This window comes from Heptranchias perlo, chromosome 24, assembly GCF_035084215.1.
Source record: "Heptranchias perlo isolate sHepPer1 chromosome 24, sHepPer1.hap1, whole genome shotgun sequence".
Classification (NCBI taxonomy): domain Eukaryota; kingdom Metazoa; phylum Chordata; class Chondrichthyes; order Hexanchiformes; family Hexanchidae; genus Heptranchias; species Heptranchias perlo.
In genome coordinates, this window is record NC_090348.1 from 44809166 (window position 1) to 44822226 (window position 13061).

Consider the following 13061-nt stretch of genomic DNA (forward strand, 5'->3'; position numbering starts at 1 on the left):
ACAAATAAAAACAAAGTTAATTTGTGTTTGGTGGTGTTGGTTAAGGGAGGAATGTTGGCCAGGACACCGGGAGAATCATTTTTCAAAAAGAGTCATGGGATCTTTAACACCCACCTGAACCAATGGTACAGGCAGACGGTTTAGCATCTCATCCAAGAGACAGCGCCTCTGACAGTGCAGCACTCCCACTGCACTACTGAAGTGCCAGCCTGGATTGTGTGTTAAAGTTCTGCAGCAGGTCTTGAACCCATAACCTTCTGACTCAGAGGCGAGCTTGCTGCAGCATAGCAGGAACATGTTAAGCATTCATAGCTGAAGGCTGTCAATTGGAATGTCTACTTGGTTATCTCTCAGACTGTGGGACGGTGACCTTACTCTTTCGCCGACTGAGGCATTCTTATCCAACTCAGTGCAAATTCCAGGTGGGTGAGGGTCCATCCCGATGGTGGGAACCTGTAAAAATACCCACATCAAGTCTCCAAATTTACATAAAGTAACCTTTATTTCAGCAATTCCCAGCGAGCACCTTTGATTTTCGTGTTTATACTTTAGGCATTTGACCGAACTGGACACAAACACGGACTGACCAAACACACAAAGAGTTTTCTATCATTCCCAATTCTCTCTCACTTTCCCCCCTTTTCCCTTGAAGGTGCTGACACTTGCTGTGGTAAAGATCATGGTCTCTTTCAGTATCTCACTAAAGTGCCCATTCTTCATGTGCGAGCTTGGAGAGTGAAGATCAAAATGAGCCAGTCTTCAAGAGGAGGAAAAACAATTTCACTGGCTCCATCTTCGCTCTGGTCACTCCTTGGATTACATTGAACTCAAGGTTTCTTCAATTAATAAACACGCTCCCAGCTTCTCTTGATTCAACCAAAAGATTTCATCCGTCCCTCATTCTCTTTGCGACTGTCAACAGTTGGACGTTCCAATGCTCTTCCGGCCTCCCATCTTCCATCCTCCGTAAACTTGAGCTCATCCAAAACTCTGCTGTCCATATCTTAACTCGCACCAAGTCCCGTTCACCCATCACCCCGTGCTTGCTGACCTACATTGGCTCCCGGTCCCCCGATTTTAAAATTCTCATCCTCGTATTCAAATCCCCCCATGGTCTCCCCCCTCTCCCTATCTCTGTAACCTCCGCCAATCCTACAACCCTCCGAGATCTCTGCGCTCCTCCAATTCTGGCCTCTTGCGCATCCCCACTTCCTTTGCCCCACCATTGGCGGCCGTGCCTTCAGCTGCCTAGGCCCTAGCTCTGGAATTCCCTCCCTAAACCTCTCCGCCTCTCTACCTCTCTCTCCTCCTTTATGACACTCCTTAAAACTAACCTCTTCGACCAAGCTTTTGGTCACCTTCTTTAGCTCAGTGTCAATTGTGTTTGACTGATAATCGCTCCCGTGAAGCGCCTTGGGACGTTTTACTACATTAAAGGCGCTATATAAATGCAAGTTATTGCTGCTGTTTGACCCATCTCCTAATTTTCTCTCTTCCAATGGGAACAGCTCAGCCAGCCTCTTGTACTTTGTTCATTTATGACATGAACACTCGTCTCTAGCTCATTCCCGGCAACAAATCAATTATTATCAGGTTCGCCGCATCATAAAACACAGTGAAGTTCAAAAAGTGAGTGAGTGCTGCTGCAGTGTGATAAACAGCCAGACTTTCTTTATCTGGAACAATAAGGCTTCTGTTCATGGAATTATCCAAATTACAGCACAGAAAGAGGCCACTGGGTCCAAGAGTTAGCTCGAGTACACACAGAGACCCGAAATGTCAACAAGCAAGGGATTTCTGTGTTTGGCAACTTCATAAAAAGTTTTTGTTTTTCAAATTAGTGATTAAATGTAAAAAACCATCCAAAGCTACAATGGGGGAAAGAAACTTAACTTCAACCTTCGAGGGAATCGTGAGCTCAGCCCAAAGTATGAGGTTAGCTGTGACGAAATGGAACATTGTCTCCATGGGGCATTATTTGTTGTTCTGTTTTATCTTTACGGCATCTTCTGGAATAAAACCAGGTTCGTTCAAAGGAATAACCCACCCTGGGAGCTGCCCATCATTCCACCAGGGCAACTACTCCTGGAGCCCAACTTGCTGCGTCAATACCAGGTGGCTTTTGTCTGGTAATGTACTGGTTAATTGTAAAGCCATTTGGGTTGTTATCACCACAAACACTCCCTGATTGCTGCTGGGCACGTGCTGTGAATGGTTTAGGAAGGGAAAAGGAGTCTGCAGTCGGGCAAATGGATCTGGGGCTGGCATTTTTAGATGGGCACTGCTGACACTTCAGGGTGTGATCCCCTGGAACTGCTGGCGACCTCTGCATCTATGTGCAATTAGCAATGGCAGAGCCAGTGGAGGGGGTGCAGAAGAGATTTACTAGAATGATTCCAGGGATGAAGGACTTCAGTTACGTGGATAGACTGGAGAAGCTGGGGTTGTTCTCCTGGGAACAGAGAAGGTTGCGAGGAGATTTGATCGAGGTATTCAAAATCATGAAGGGTCTTGACAGAGTAGATAGAGAGAAACCGTTCCCATTGGCGGAAGGGTCAAGAACCAGAGGACATAGATTTAAGGCGATTGGCAAAAGAACCAAAGGTGACATGAGGAAAATCTTTTTACACAGCGAGTGGTTAGGATCTGGAATGCACTGCCCGAGGGGGTGGTGGAGGCAGATTCAATCATGGCCTTCAAAAGGGAACTGAATAAGTATTTGAAAGGAAAAAATTTGCAGGGCTAGGGGATAGGGCAGGGGAGTGGGACTAGCTGGATTGCTCTTGCATAGAGCCGGCGCGGACTCGATGGGCTGAATGGCCTCCTTCCGTGCTGTAACCTTTCTATGATTCTCTATGATTCTAGGAGAAATTTGCAGGGCTTTGGAGAAGGAGCAGGGGAGGGGGGCTCTTTGAAAGAGCCGGCACAGGCAAGATGGGCCAAATGGCCTCTTTCTATGCTGTCTTATTCTTTGATTCTAGAGCATTCGCACGCAGAGCCTCCTTTTTTCCAACAGACCATGTAGGATTCACACTGCCATCTCACACCCTACTTTAAGGAGTTAAAAAAATCTTTAAAACCGAGGATATTTTCCTAATATAGCATGTTCTTGGAAATATATTATAAATTACAAATATAATAGTTGGGACTACTTTGTACATAAATATCCCGACTCTATGTTTCCTTTTGCAGAAAGGTTTGCCAAAGATCTTTTCTTGAAGATGTTGTTCCTTTAGTAGATGTTGTTTGGATTGCAGAGTTTCTCTTTAACGGGGAAATGAGTTGTACCACACTTAAACTCTTGGAAGCGACTCTAGACATTGTGCTTCTGTTCTGCCCATAAAAGGGTATTGTTTGGGATTATATAAATATGCAGCCCCAAGGTCCCATTTTGCCTGTATATACAGCGGCGGCCAAACCAGAGAGATGTCCTCAAAACCACAGCCAAATATGAAGATTATCCTGTGACTGCATTTGGTTGTTTGACGATACATCAGGCCAGGGCTAGATAGAAAATGTATTTTTAACCCTGAGGCCAATTTTGATTCTCCTCTCTCCCCTCCCTTCCTATCCCCTTCCCCTCTCCTCTCCTCCACACCCCTCCCTTCCTCTCCCCTCCCCTTCCCCTTACCCCCCTCTCCCCCAACCCACCTTTCCCCTCCCTGCCTCCCCTCCCTGCCTCTCCTCCCCTCCCTTCCTCTCCCCTGCCCTTCCCCTCAACCCCACCCCACCCTTCCCCGCCTCTCCTCCACTCCCCACCCCTCCCTTCCTCTCCCCCTCCCCTCTCCTCCCCTCCACGCCCCTCCCTTCCTCTCCCCTCCCCTCACCTCCCCTCCACACCCCTACCTTCCTCTCCCCTCCCCTCACCTCCCCTTTCCCCAACACCCCACTCCACCCTTCCCCTCCTCCCCTCTCCTCCCTCCTCTCCTCCACTCCCCACCCCACTCCCCTCCTCCACCTCTCCCTTCCTCTCCCGTTCCCCTTGTCTCCTCCTTCTCTCCTCCACTCCCCACCCCTCCCCTCCTCTCCCCCTCTCCTCCCCTTTCCCCCTCCCCTCTCTCCTCTCCTCCCCACCCTCTACCCCTCTCCTCTCCCCCCGTTCCTGACTCTGGCTGGGGTACAGTTCCACAAGCATCAGTCATCCTCCAGTAGCTCACCCAAGGGACCATTGACTGTGGGTCTACACACTGTGTGGCAGCATGGCACTGGCCTGCAGGGGTCATCACATCCTGTCCTTACCCGACGTCCGCACGTCATCGAGAGAGGGAACTCGGGACAACTTTCCCCTCCCCAGCTGATTGTACCGTCCCTACCCCCATCTCAGCTCAGATCAGCGGGGATCAAATCTGGGCCATTCCTGCTCTGTACGGCTCAACTATCCGCTGGATAACCTCGCTGAGCATCGGGGAACTCAAGTGGCCATTTTTCATGCGTAAACCTAGATGGTGAGCATCGGAAGGCTATTCAACCGTGGAGGGTATAACAATCAAGCCCCATTGTAACTCGTGTCAATTAACCTTAATTTCCATAGCATACCACTATGAAGGGCTACTTTTCTGATGTGGTGAGACTCCTTCTTTAAGTTAATTCTCCCTCTCTCCATTTTCTAGGGTCTCCCCCCTGCCATAAAACCCCCACCCAAGAGGGGAAGGTGATTTCCCGCTCCAAAAAATAATTAAAAAGGCTAATGGAATGTTGACCTTTATCTGAAGAGGGCTGGAATACAAAGGGAGGAAGTTATGTTACAGCTAAACAGAGCTCTGGTTCGACCCCGTTTAGAGTACTGTGTTCAGTTCTGGGCACCGCACCTCAGGAAGGATATATTGGCCTTGGAGAGGGTGCAGCACAGATTCACCAGGATGATAAAAGGGTTAAATTATGAGGACAGATTACACGGACTAGGCTTGTATTCCCTTGAATATAGAAGATTAAGGGGTGATCTAACTGAGTTCTTTAAGATGATTAAAGATGTTGATAGGGTCAATACAGAGAAACTATTTCCTCAGGTGTGGGAGTCCAGAACCAGGGGGCATAACCTTAAAATTAGAGCTAGGCCATTCAGGGGTGATGTCAGGAAGCACTTCTTCACACAAAGGGGAGTGGAAATCTGGAACTCTCTCCCCCAAAAACTGTTGAGGCTGGGGGTCAATTGAAAATTTGAAAACTGAGATTGATAGATTTTTGTTGGGAAAGGGTATTAATGGACATGGAACTGAGGCGGGTAAATGGGAGTTAAGATGCAGATCAGCCATGATCTAATTGAATGGTGGAACAGGCTCGAGGAGGTGAATGGCCCACTCCTGTACCTATGTTCCTTTCTATGTTCCACCAATACTGACGGCTGTGAGGTGTACAAGTGAGGTGAGCCAGAGTCACTCTCCGTCCAGTTCAACCTCCCTTCATGTTGGGCAAGTGCCCAGACACCAGTCAGTGCCTCCTCACACTTGCAAGAGCATCCTATGATTCAGTAAACCCGTCCACTGGGCCCTGTGTCAGCACAGCACCTCAGTGAAGACCGCCACGGTACAATCTGGATATTCTGAAGACTTGCTGAAATTTATCACTCTACGTTAGCTCTCTGGGCATTTGATCTGTGCAGATTGAACCAACATGTCTAGTCAAAAGCCACAGTATAGTCCACTATAATCTCACCCAGTGTTATCAGCATATTTACTTACTGAGGGCCTTCATGACTATGTCTGACTCGACTGGGCTCCCACTGTTCTTGAACTCATTCCTCGCACTATTGCCATGGACGTGCCACATCTCTCAGCCGTGCTACGTGGCTGCCACAACGTTCAGAACACAAGAAAGCACGGAATGGTCATCAAAGCCATTTCTTCTACCAAATATATACAACCTGCTCTATCAGTCTTCATTTCTTTCCTACAATCTTCCCACTGCCACAGTGGAAAATGATCCAAAATGGCACCTTCAGCAGACTTCATCTGTAGGTCTTCAGAATAGCCCATGATACACCGCAGTGAAGTTACTTGCAGAGTAAAGCTCCCCCTGCTCGACCTCAACAATATCCCACGCTCTGAACCACAGCAACTACTTCCATTCCTCACCCTTTCTGAGTGAGATTCCCAGTTTGTGGGTGGATTTTAATTTGGGGCTTGGTCCATCCCACTTGGATCTTGGTTCAGGTTGCCCCAAGTCCCAAACTCATATCGAGTAGACCCCTAGTCGCAGAGACTGGAAGCTTTTGCCTCATCACTTGAGGCTGGGTTCACACCTGGGCCCCGGAAGTGAAAAATTAACGTTAAAACCCATTGAACTGTCCGGTCACAGAAATAAAATATTTTATAAAAATGGATTGGAATTTCCCTTCAAGAGTAGATAAATGGATAAAGCAGATTCATAAAGAGTGAGAGATAGAGACAGAGATAGAGACAGGGAAAGAGACAGAGGCAGAGGAAGAGAGACAGAGAGAAAAAGACAGACAGACAGGGACAGAAAGTCAGAGAGAGAGTAAATGAGAGAGAGAGCGAGGGAGAGACAGAAAGGAAGAGACAGAGACAGAGTGAGACAGAAACAGAAGCCAGTCACACTCCCTGCTGCCAGCTGTATGAGTACAAGGATAAAAATAAAGGCACCTCCTATTTAGAATGAGTCCATCAGATTTAGCAATCTAGGATTACAACAGTCCAGAAATAGGAGTTAAACAAAGTTTCTTTAGCAAGCCTGTGTGGCGCAGAAGTCAATGCCAGTAAGGACGTTAATATGTAAATAATTTCAGATAGGACTTGGCATAGACATTTAGCTGTGTGTGTGGCGTATACATATTTGTGCAAATATGTATAATGTGTGTGCATGTGTATGTAGTGTGTGTAGTTGTGTTTGTGCATCTGTGTGTAGTATGTGTGTAGTGTGTAGTGTGCACGTGTGTATGTTTGTGTGTGTCGTGTGTGTAGCGTGTGAATGTATTTGTGCGTGTGTTTGCACTGTGTGTGTGCGTGTGTGTGTGTATAGTGTTTAGTGTTTGGGGAACTCACCCCATTGAATCAAAGTTGTGTCCTACCAAACCCCTGATGGCTCAGTGGGTAAATGCACTGCATGGTGTGGTACAGACTAGGCCGGATCCCAGTCTCAGACCTGATCTGTAGTGGGTAGTGCAGTGGGTAGTGCAGTGGGTAGGGTAGGTTAGTGGGTAGGGTAGGGTAGTGGGTCGGGTGGTGCAGTGATTATGTTACTGGACTAGTAATGTGCATTTATGTCCCACCATGGCAATTTGAGCATTTGAATTCAGTTTTTAAAAAAATGGAAATACTAAAAGCGAGCATGAAGCTGTCAGATTATCATTAACACAACTGGTTCACTAATGTCCTTTAGGGAAGGAAACCTGCCGTCCTTACCTGGTCTGGCCTATACGTGACTCCAGTCCCACACCAACGCGGTTGACTCTTAGCTGCCCTGTGAAGTAGGCCAGCAAGCCCCTCCGTTGTACCGAACCGCTACAAAGAATAAAACTAGACTGCAGCGATCGAAAGGTCCAACCGCCACCTTCTCAGGGCAACTCAGGAAGGGCAAGAAATGCCGGCCTTGCCAGTGAGGCCCACGTCCCGAGGATGAATTCTTAAAAAATCTGTGCTGAGGTACTTGGCAGATGTTGAGCTGGATTAGGGGAGGGGAAAATCAGCCAGGGTTCCTGCTCCTGATCTTTATCCAGTGACCCCCTGCTGGAAATGCTTGAGCGTAGAGGCCAGGTGAGGACATGTCACCCCCATCGCTGATTATTTGGTCAACACTCATTCTCTAGACTACTCGATGGAGAATGGCCAGATGGACAGGGTATGGGAGGGAGGCAGACACTCAAACGGACCTGTCCCGCAGTGTAAATCAGCACCTTCAGCAGAGGTGAAACCTAGGCGATAAAGATCTATTTAACGCTAATTTACTTTTGGAATGCTCTCTTGGATACGCGGGCTGACAGCTCATCGCTGCTTAATTTGTCAGCTGTCCCTGAGTAATTGGATTCTTCTCCTTTGGGCTGCACTCCCTCGTTCGATATAAATCATCCCGGAACTAAATAGAGGTTTGGTTACAGAAGGAAATAAGAAGTGTCACAGTTTATTATTGCTGTTGATCCATTGTCACTGTGCAAGGCGAGACTTTAGATTACACCCGTGTTAGATTCTGAAGCACGGTGATATTACGTGCAGGACCTAATGCTATAAAGCCAGGGGCTGTCGCTCTTTCACCAAAGTCGCACCTTGTTAAAATTTATCTGTCGAGCGGTGATGGATTGGGGAAAGCACTAACTGACACCGAGGTCACTGTTTGCGTTTACCTGAACCTTTCAGGAATCTTTTCTTGCATTCCTGGACAGGGCACAAGAAAATATCTCGTTGTCTGGTCTTCCTCTCACCTCCAGCCTCTCTCTTTCCTTCCGTCACAAGACGGAACTGAAGTTTAACAAGAAAAGGACATTTGAAAACAAAATGATCTCCCCAAGCACCGACTGGGCAAAGTAAAACCTCAGGCAGGATGGTGGGAGAGATTCGGGTGACGTGCAGTCTGGATGTTTGCCGAGCTCTGGATACTGGGGTCCAAACATCCACTTCAATCCAACTTGGTCAGTGATGGAGAGCTTTGGGAACCATAGGTCCAAAATCACCTGTTCCTCCCAAGCCTGTTACACTTAGCACAGGTCACGTCCCAAATCACTCATATACTGAACCCCAAAATACTATTCTCCGCACAAAATCTATTTAATCTGCAACTGAATGAATCAATACGATCCACTTCCACCATCTCCCCAGGGAACCTGTTCCATAGACCACTCGCTCACTGAAATATCGCCCCCTATATTGACAGGGAGGGCCAAAGAACCCAGCAAGATCTTAACGGCAGGACCTCATTAACATCTTGTACCTCTGTCTCCCGCCCGGCAGCCGGCCAATTGGACAGCCTGGCCGGCGGCTGGGAGGGAATATCAGCAGCAGGAGGCCGCAGCCAGGGACCCTTGGGGATGGTCCCCGGCAACTGGGGCTGTGGGAGGCCTGTGATCGGAGGGGGGGGGGAAAGAGAGAAGAGGAGAGGAGGCCTGCGATCGGGAGTGAGGGGGAAGAGGATGCCTGCGATCGGGAGTGAGGGGGAAGAGGATGCCTGCGATTGGGAGTGAGGGGGAAGAGGATGCCTGCGATTGGGAGTGAGGGGGAAGAGGATGCCTGCGATTGGGAGTGAGGGGGAAGAGGATGCCTGCGATTGGGAGTGAGGGGGAAGAGGATGCCTGCGATTGGGAGCAGCGTGGTGGGAATGAGGGTAAAGGAAACCTGAGATCAGGAAAGAGGGGTTCAAAGGGCTGCAATCGAGGCTGGGGGAGGTCGAAGGCTTCCTGAAGGGGTCAGGAGAAGCACTCCTGCTCCCTTTGGCCCACAAGGAGTGCTGAAACAGCCACTTACCTTGGTGAACTGGCAGCTCCCGCCTCCCAGTCACTGCCCAGGTTCTCGACCCCTAGGAAACCCTCACAGCAACGGTCAATTTCAAATCGGGCTCCTAATTGCCTCTCCACGGTGCAACACTTGGACGCCCCGCTATCCGTCACTGTAAAAATGGCGGGTTAGGGTCACGTTTCCCGTTTTTTTTCATGGATGGAGGGAGGAAGAGGAAATTGACCAAGGTCCTTACTCCTGATCAGCATCCAATTACCTCTCTGGGTAGTGTGTGCAGATACCAGGATCAGGTGTGACTGTGGTGCCCCCTGTAGTCAAATAGCTTGCTGCCAATTACCCGTCAAGCCTCTCAGATTAAGATCAACCGTTTGGACAACGAGCCAAACCATGGAAACTGATTGAAAAGGAGGATCTCAGACTTTAGACCCACTGAGCCAAAAGCCAAGGATCATAAATATCACCACAAACCTCAATCCTTCTTCCCAATGGGAATCAATCCAACACTTTGACAGGAGTTGCTTCGAATCCCAGTTCTCACACAATAAAAACAGATGCACTTTTACTCCAAGTGTTGAAAACCTTTAATTTATTCTTAAAACACAAAATGCAATTAACAGGACAATGAATAAAAGATTGAATAAAAACCCAATTAGCTGTCAATCAGAATGATTCCCAAATCGTTTAATTTACTTAAAACTAGTGTGATAAGAAAGAGCTTTGCATTATATAGCACCTTTCAATCCCTTGGGGTGTCTTAAAGTGCTTCCCAGCCAATGAATTACTTCTGAAAGTCTAATCACTATGTAGAGAAATGATTGCACACAGCAAGATCCCATAAACAGCAATGGGAGAAGCGACCAGTTAATCTGTTTTGCTGGTGTTGGCTGAGGGATGAATATCGGCCAGGAATCCCTGCTCTGCAAATATTTCCATGGGATCTTTTACGTTCACCTCAACAGTCAGACAGGCCTCGGTTAAACATCTCACCTGCAGGACAGCACCTTCAGCAGTGCAGCACTCCCTCAGTACTGCCCTAGAGTGTCAGCCTGGATTATGTGCACAAGTCCTGACCCCCCCCACACACCACCCCCCAAAACATACCACATAGCAGTTACTTTATTGGTGAGGAACCTGCCCAAATGCCTTTGAAATAAACCTTCACCGGTGATTAAAGGAGTTTTAAAAAGTGCTTGATGGTTGCCGTTTGATGAACTGGGTTTGTCTGCACTGCATGAGAGAGAAATGAAGATGAACTACCTATAAACTCCGGTAAAACAAAGATTTTACTTTTTTTTTTTGGAGTACCTGGTTCTCAAAAACAGTTTCTCATTCTCAAGTTTCCAAAATATAGGATATAAAAACAATAAGACTTTTCTGCCATCCAGGACAAAGCAGCCCGCTTGATTGGCATCCCATTCACCATCCTAAACATTCACTCCCTTCACCACCGGCGCACTGTGGCTGCAGTGTGTACCATCCACAGGATGCACTGCAGCAACTCGCCAAGGCTTCTTCGACAGCACCTCCCAAACCCGCGACCTCCACCACCTAGAAGGACAAGGGCAGCAGGCACATGGGGACAACACCACCTGCACGTTCCCCTCCAAGTCACACACCACCCCGACTTGGAAATATATCGCCGTTCCTTCATTGTTGCTGGGTCAAAATCCTGGAACTCCCTCCCTAACAGCACTGTGGGAGAACCTTCACCACACGGACTGCAGCGGTTCAAGAAGGCGGCTCACCACCACCTTCTCAAGGGCAATTAGGGATGGGCAATAAATGCCGGCCTCGCTAGTGACACCCACATCCGATGAATGAATAAAAAAAAATCACAGGCTTCATAGTATGAGCTAGAGCATAAATTTTTACAGGTGCAACAGGGCCCAGGGACTATTGTAGAGAGGAACAAGGTTAGGTACAATAGTTAAAGGAGTTCAAAGGAGACCTGACACACCCTTCAAAGTAATGAAAGGTATCAAGGAGGTGGCAGTAAACAAACTTAACTTGGACAACGAGTGTAGGACTAGAGGATTCAAGGACACCAGAGCGGGCGGGGCCGACACAGTCCCGGGCACCCCAGAGCGGGCGGGGCCCACACAGTCCCGGGCACCCCAGAGCGGGCGGGGCCCACACAGTCCCGGGCACCCCAGAGCGGGCGGGGCCCACACAGTCCCGGGCACCCCAGAGCGGGCGGGGCCCACACAGTCCCGGGCGCCCCAGAGCGGGCGGGGCCCACACAGTCCCGGGCGCCCCAGAGCGGGCGGGGCCCACACAGTCCCGGGCGCCCCAGAGCGGGCGGGGCCCACACAGTCCCGGGCGCCCCAGAGCGGGCGGGGCCCACACAGTCCCGGGCGCCCCAGAGCGGGCGGGGCCCACACAGTCCCGGGCGCCCCAGAGCGGGCGGGGCCCACACAGTCCCGGGCGCCCCAGAGCGGGCGGGGCCCACACAGTCCCGGGCGCCCCAGAGCGGGCGGGGCCCACACAGTCCCGGGCGCCCCAGAGCGGGCGGGGCCCACACAGTCCCGGGCGCCCCAGAGCGGGCGGGGCCCACACAGTCCCGGGCGCCCCAGAGCGGGCGGGGCCCACACAGTCCCGGGCGCCCCAGAGCGGGCGGGGCCCACACAGTCCCGGGCGCCCCAGAGCGGGCGGGGCCCACACAGTCCCGGGCGCCCCAGAGCGGGCGGGGCCCACACAGTCCCGGGCGCCCCAGAGCGGGCGGGGCCCACACAGTCCCGGGCGCCCCAGAGCGGGCGGGGCCCACACAGTCCCGGGCGCCCCAGAGCGGGCGGGGCCCACACAGTCCCGGGCGCCCCAGAGCGGGCGGGGCCCACACAGTCCCGGGCGCCCCAGAGCGGGCGGGGCCCACACAGTCCCGGGCGCCCCAGAGCGGACGGGGCCCACACAGTCCCGGGCGCCACAGAGCGGGCGGGGCCCACACAGTCCCGGGCGCCCCAGAGCGGGCGGGGCCCACACAGTCCCGGGCGCCCCAGAGCGGGCGGGGCCCACACAGTCCCGGGCACCCCAGAGCGGGCGGGGCCCACACAGTCCCGGGCACCCCAGAGCGGGCGGGGCCCACACAGTCCCGGGCACCCCAGAGCGGGCGGGGCCCACACAGTCCCGGGCACCCCAGAGCGGGCGGGGCCCACACAGTCCCGGGCACCCCAGAGCGGGCGGGGCCCACACAGTCCCGGGCACCCCAGAGCGGGCGGGGCCCACACAGTCCCGGGCACCCCAGAGCGGGCGGGGCCCACACAGTCCCGGGCACCCCAGAGCGGGCGGGGCCCACACAGTCCCGGCACCCCAGAGCGGGCGGGGCCCACACAGTCCCGGGCACCCCAGAGCGGGCGGGGCCCACACAGTCCCGGGCACCCCAGAGCGGGCGGGGCCCACACAGTCCCGGGCACCCCAGAGCGGGCGGGGCCCACACAGTCCCGGGCACCCCAGAGCGGGCGGGGCCGAGAGTCTGGGACCCCAGAGCGGGCGGGGCCGAGAGTCCGGGACCCCAGAGCGGGCGGGGCCGAGAGTCCGGGACCCCAGAGCGGGCGGGGCCGAGAGTCCGGGACCCCAGAGCGGGCGGGGCCGAGAGTCCGGGACCCCAGAGCGGGCGGGGCCGAGAGTCCGGGACCCCAGAGCGGGCGGGGCCGACAGTCCCGGGACCCC